Source organism: Microtus ochrogaster, linkage group LG3 (assembly GCF_000317375.1).
Source record: "Microtus ochrogaster isolate Prairie Vole_2 linkage group LG3, MicOch1.0, whole genome shotgun sequence".
NCBI lineage: Eukaryota > Metazoa > Chordata > Mammalia > Rodentia > Cricetidae > Microtus > Microtus ochrogaster.
In genome coordinates, this window is record NC_022029.1 from 3,197,704 (window position 1) to 3,204,481 (window position 6,778).

The 6,778-nt window shown below is 39.8% G+C and overlaps 1 non-coding gene across 1 annotated transcript; it reads right to left on the reverse strand.

Annotated features, from left to right (window-relative positions):
• Positions 1-2,794: 2,794 nt before the first annotated feature.
• Positions 2,795-2,900, reverse strand: LOC113457628. The gene has a single exon (XR_003378158.1). It is a non-coding gene; the product is annotated as a U6 spliceosomal RNA (small nuclear RNA).
• Positions 2,901-6,778: the final 3,878 nt, after the last annotated feature.

Genomic DNA, 6,778 nt, shown 5'->3' on the forward strand with positions numbered 1-6,778 from the left:
CAGTCAGAGTGACCTTGACATAGAGCAAATCGGACTAGATTACCCTTCCACTCAGCATTCCCAAGGTTTTCCATCTCTCTCAAGGGATGTCTTAAAACTCCAGCATGGTTCTAAGAGCCCTGGTCCTTGTTAGTTCTCCTCCATACATTCCTTACACAGAGTTAAGCCACACTCACTTCTGTGCTGCTTCTCTTGCTCCCCTCTTTAGAAACTTTAGATTTGTCTTATCTTTCCTTTGAGACAGCATCATTTACCTTCTTTGTGATGGTGAGTTTCCATAGCTGTATTACACAGTATAGCTAATGGCTACTGTACCAGACAGTGCTTCTCTGTGACAGTTTTCCTGTAGATAGAGCTTTCAATCTTCTTCGAGGTCTTTAATCCCAACATCCTCTTCGTCATGCACATTTGCCTTTTTTTCTGATTTTTCCTTAGCATTGATTTCTATTTTGCTACGTGTTCTTTCTGCAGATTTCTTTTTTGTCCTACAACTATGTGAACTATTTGAGAGCAGGGAACGTTTTTGTTTTCTTATATTGTGTCTTATTGTCATTCACTGAAGCATCCATACGAACTCAGAACAGTTTTTTGAACATTGTAAGCCACTTAGAAATATAGCATTTGCTAAATGTATGAGTAGGTTAATATTAATAATTTATAAACTATCTCCATGGCATGTGTTGATTTTGGATTTACTGAAACTGTTAAAAAGTGGCAGAGGAATTCACTGCTTCTAAAATCCCTAGTTTTTTAGATTCTGGGATATTCAAGTTCCTATAAGGAACTAATGGGAAGCCAGACATTGCAGATGCAGCATGGCTGCTTAAATGTTCTTGCTGGGAAGACACAGTTTTCTTTTTTTTAATTTAATCATTTGTCAGGAAACAAATTGGAGGTTGTATCATACAGAAACTCTTAATAATAAAAGCAAAGAAACATTTCAACATGAAATTTGTCCATAACTGACTGACTTAGACTATGAAGCTATTGACATGGCTGCAGCAACCAGAAGATTTATATGCCAATATCTTGCCACATAATAAGGGAGAAATCTAATTGACAGGACCACCCTTCTCCTTTCAAGCTACGTAGGCTTTTACTGTAACCCTGAAAAATAGACAAGTTCAGAAGGCGTAAAAACATATGAATAGCACACAAGGTAACATGTAAATGAAGTATAAAATAACGTATAAGTAAAAATTTCCAAATGAAGCCCTTTGCAGTAATCATGATTGAGTGATTCTGAAAGGAGTGGAGGAACAAAGGGGTGACACACTATATATCTCATCAGATGCTACTCCATCTATTTAAGGAAATGCTAGAGTCTGGAGTCTGTATTAATTTATTTCATTGAATGGCACATTATCCTGGTTTGTCTTGTGAGAAGATGTTCAAGATTGTACTGGCTTTGCCTGTGATGCCATGGAGCTAGCTGTCAGGGAAGCTGCAAGTCTGCACTGTTAGGCACTCCCATCCCAACTCTGCCCCCACCCCGGAAAAAAATTTAAAACTATCAAACTATTTCCCCATAATTACCTGCAGGTTAAACACTTCCTTCTGAAGCAGATGGGCAATTGCCAGGGTAATCGCGGGAACTGCTCCCCTCTCTCTCATCCATGGAGTATGCTTTTGATACTGCTCATGCCAGCTAATCGCTACAAGTTCAAACAGTGCCCTAGGTAGCAGGCAGAAGTAGAGTCATTGAGACTGTCAGTCAGTCTCTCTTGTCCCATACCTTTCCTTTGTATGGGAAAATTGTTCTATTTTCATATAATTAATGTCCAAGAACAGAGCACAAGGGAATACCACGACAAGATCTTACAACCTCATCAAAATGAAAATCATAACAATATGTAAGATGTAGAACTAACCAAAAAATTTAGGGCTCTCAAAGCAAATAGTGTCTGTTTTCACCACTGGCACAAACCAGGATGTTTTCATTAGCCAAAAAAGGAAAAGGTTGATTTTTAGTTAAAATTTACAATTTACCGTTATAGTACTCTTGTGTTGAAACTTGTTTTTATTTTTTTTTATCATCTTAAGGTAGAAAATGCACAAAGTCACAATATCATAGACATCGTGTGTTAAGGGTAAGAACTATCAGCTTGGAAAGACAGAACTGGAGAGAAGCAAGCTTGAGTTCAAAGTCAGCTTTGGCACTTAGGGCTATCCCATTTTTAGAATGTTTGAATAGGGATTTCTTCATCTTCCTTAGAAGATTAAATTAAGAATTAAATATAGAACGCATGTCTGGTACCTTATAGATATTAAATAAAGGAGACCTACACTTATAATTACCAATGATAAATTATGTAAGCACTATAATTAAAACTGAAACTTCTAAAATGATGAATTTATAAGATAAAATAGAAGAAAACAATATAAATTAATCTGTTAAAAGTAATTTTATTCAATAATCAATAAGACTTCTTAAAATTTCCAATGTTTTTCCTGAATTTAAAGAAATAACTTTAACTCCTAATAAAAATGGCTGTTTTATACTAACAGTTCATTTAAACTTATTAATATGCCCATCCATGAAAGATAATTCAAATCATGTATTTGATATTACATATATTACTGTATCATAAATATTTTATGTTAAAGTTTAAGTGGATATTCCAAATAATTTTCATCAATATTTTTAAATCCTTGTGATTATGAAATAAAAATGTTTCAACTTATTAAGTAATATGTAACTAGAATAATTTTAAGAAATAATGTGATACTCTGTTTGCAAACTTTTTGAGAGGGAAAATTTGTTGTAGCTGGTTATTTTTATTTTATTTTATTTTAAAATATGGAACATTTCTTGAATTTGCATTTCATCCTTGAGCAGGAGCCATGCTAATCTTCTTTGTATCCTTCCAATTTTAGTATATGATAAAGTGAGCATTATGGTGCAGAAGCAAGAATGCTTGCTATCTTTTATGTGAATTGTGTTTGTGTGTGTAGTATGTGTAAATGTCGTGTGTGTGTGTGTGTGTGTGTGTGTGTGTGTGTGTGTGTGTTGGAAGGAGGACACTTGTTTGTTCCGGCCATCCAACTAGCTTAGACTCAAAATAATCACACAGAAACTGTATTAACTAAGTCACTACTTGGCCCATTAGCTCTAGCTTCCTATTGGCTAACTCTTATATCTTATTTCAACCCATTCCTATGGATCTGTGTATTGCCATGTGGCAGTGGCTTACCAGCTAAAGCTTCGACATGTCTGCCTCTGGCGGTGGCTCCATGGCATCTGGCTCTGACTCCTCCCTTCTTCCTCCCAGCATTGAGCTTAGTTTTTCCCTGCCTACCTAACTTCTGCCCTGCTATAGGTCCAAAGCAGTTTCTTTATTCATTAATGGTAATCACAGCACACAGAGGGGACTCCCATGTCACGTGTCTGTGAAAACGTGGACATTTCGAAGAGGGAGATGGATCCCTAGAGTTGGAATTGCAGGCGGTTGTGAGCTAGTTGACAGGGGTTCTGGAAACCAAACCAAACTCACTGTAGGAACAGCAAGTGCTCTTAACCGCAAAGCCTTTTCTTCAGCATCAGAACAGATTTTTACATTTACTTGATATGAATACGTGTTTGCCTGGGTGAGCGTTTATTTATACATGTGTGCAGGATCTCCAGGCTGGAAGGGAAGAGGACTGGACCCCCTGAGGTGAACATTCTAAGTGGTTATGAGTTGTCATGTGGGAAATGGAGCCAGGATCATCTACAAGATCTGCAAGGGCCCCTAGTAGCAGAGCCTTCTTTCTAGCCTACACATCCCCTTGGTTTTTTTTGTTGTTGTTGTTTTGTTTTGTTTTTTTGTTATTTTGTTTTTTTATCACAGTGACTGAACGAATGTGTCTCAAGAACTTCAAAATTCTAAGAGGAACTTTGAGTGAACCATCTTCCAATTCTACTCTGTCCCCCACATCTTAGTATCTCATCACTGCAAATTATGATCACCGTTTCATTGATGACATTCACACAGCTGAAGAAACTTGGCCCAAGGGCTTAAAGTCACTTCATTTTTGGTGTCTAAGAAGCAGGCCTAATTATTTTATTTTACAAGGAAAAACTCTCCACTGTATGTATGTGTGTTCTTCCGTGGATCATTATCCCGGGGAAACCTTGTCGCTGATTCTGTTGGCCATCGCTTGTAATGTTTCCCAAATCACATCTCCACTTAAACCTCTGGAACCTGATTTTGGCTTTTCTGTGTTGTAAGATTTTAAAGGTCATCCATGAATTGAAATGAAGACAAAGAAGAAAGGATAGAAGGGAAAAAAAAGAAAGGGAAGAGAGTGAGAGAAGTAATAGGGAGAATGAGAGCGAGGATGGAACATTCCCCTAGCCTCAATCTTGGTGATGGTCTCAGGCTTAGTGGGGTAGTGGAGTCCTACTCCAGTAGGCCTCAGCCCGAAGACGGAGAGGAAATTCGCCAGCAGAGAAAAGAGAGGGCTTTCAACCACCCACATAAAGGAAGGGACACACTGGCCCTCCTCACATGCCAGACTCCACCCGTTTGTGAATAAGGGGTGGTAGAATCTTTAAAACAATCCCCCATTCCAAGCAACTCTCCTTTCTCTGAAGTTTTCAGGGGATGGAGAAAGCTTGTCCTGGCCAAGTTTCCACTATTGCATGCTGGGAGGATACCACCTCAGCACTCTCTCTCCAGTCCCCAGGAGGCGGCAGTTTTCTCATTAAACTCTCAGAAGGGGGCTGTGGTTTTCCTTCACCACCCTATTTATCAAATCTTTCCTTGGGCAGAAAATCTCAACGTCCCCAGTCACCTTGAGTCTTCTCCAGAATGGAAAGAGCCTTGCTAATATCCTCCCTTGGACTTTCGGATTTCATTCACGCTGTGACATAAGGGCCTAGGGTTGTACTTTCTCTGTCAGGCCTGGCACCACGGGAGGCAGCAGTCATTAAGATGGTCACTTACTAGCTCTCTTGCCGATGAGTAGACAGAAAGGGGTAGAGAGGGAAGCTGGCGGGCTCTGTGACAAATGATACCAGAAACTGGGGGGAAAGAGCCAGCTCCCCTGACTATCGGGCTGTAAGTGCTCCTATGTCAACACACAGCCCGCAGAGCCAAAGGTAATTCGACCATTTCATGATGGACTGTAGTTGGCGGCTGCTCTTGCGCTGCGTTTATTTCGGGGACCCAGTTGTATATTCTCAGATTGCCATTTTCCCTGCTTCTCTCTCTGTTAAATATTCTACAGTGTATTATCACTTCATTTTGCTCCAGTTATTTCCTCTGACAGTGGTGCGGGGCAGTCTGGGCTGGAGTCACTTCCTCTCTCAGACTCAATCTGTCTAAATGTCAAAAAGGGAAGAAAAAAAAAGTAGAACTCTTGAAAATCCCAGCAATCTGGCATTTCTGAGGAAATATTTGATAGGTGTTGCGTTTCTGAAGTTCTATTTGTGGGGGATGGGGGTGGGAGGGGAGGGGACATTTGGGGTTGAAAATACTGTTATATTCATGCTTAGTTGTTTCCGAAGGGATTCTATGTTCGTATCAGACCCAGACATATAAGCAGAAACCGTGTGGACATAAAGATTTGCTTGTTTTATTTACTTCTCGGGGTTATTTTCTTTGGGGTGACTCTCCCGACCTTTTCGCACAGATCTGAGATACTTGCTAAGGAATGTGGGGAAGAGCTTGCTCTACATTTTGATGAAACATACAAAAATGAGAAACGATTTCCCTCTCCCTCTCCTCTCCCCTCTCTCCTCTCTCTTCTCTCCTCTCTTCCCATTCTCCTCTTCCATTCTGACTTCTCTCTAGCTACGTCACCTCCTTCCTTCTCCCTTCTCATCTCTCTCCATGCTAAAATATTGTCAAATCTGTTGATTTAAAAGGAAATTTCAGAAAAGGCCGTATTGAAGGTTTTGTGACTTGCCTTTTGGGATAAATGCTAGCACTGAGAATTTTCAGGCTATTTCAGACCATCCTAATTATAGGCTATCAGGAATAGAATTAGAGATGGCGTAACTAGGTCAACAGATTCCAGCGATGGCACATAGCTTTGTGGTAGGGTATCTGGGATTGATGGGGCATTTCACCTAACAGTTCTTCCATTTAGTAACGTCCAGGAGGCTCTGTTTTGTCCAGTAATACTGAAAAACTAACTCATGAGGTCCAGACACAGGATGTGTTAGTGGTACCACAGATTCCATAGTTATCAAAATTCAGGAGAGTCTGCCAGTTGTCTACTTGTTTCAGAATAGAAAAAAAAAAAAGTCAGTACAATAAAGAAACAAACACGAGCAGTGGAGAATAGGGGACAGGACATGGGAATGCAGGATTGAAAACACATGAAGCTTGTCAGGCACCAAGTTAAGTGTTTAATGGCCTCACTAATCACCAGTACAACAGCTTGGGGAGGTGTCCACTACCCCATCCTAAAAGTGGAGAAACGAAGGCACAGTCAACAGCAACAACTTCTCCAAGGTTACAATGCCAATAAATAGCAGTGTCAGGATTTTTTTTTTTCCTCAAGGGTCATTTTAGTACGAAAGCCCACATAATCTCCATCCTCTGAACTGGGATCACAAATCTTTTCTGTTCTTTCCTGGTGGATTCGCCTGTTTTCTGAAAGTTGGAGCAGATTGTCAACCTTCAAAATAACTGCCCACTCATCCTGCTGGAGTGCATGAAAGACAAAATGAAAATGTATTCTGGGGTAAGAAAAGCTCCACTGCCTTCATGATCTGTGTCCCATGGATAAACATGTTGTTAAAAATGGGGTGGCCATCTAATATTCTAATACAGATTTCAATTTAATT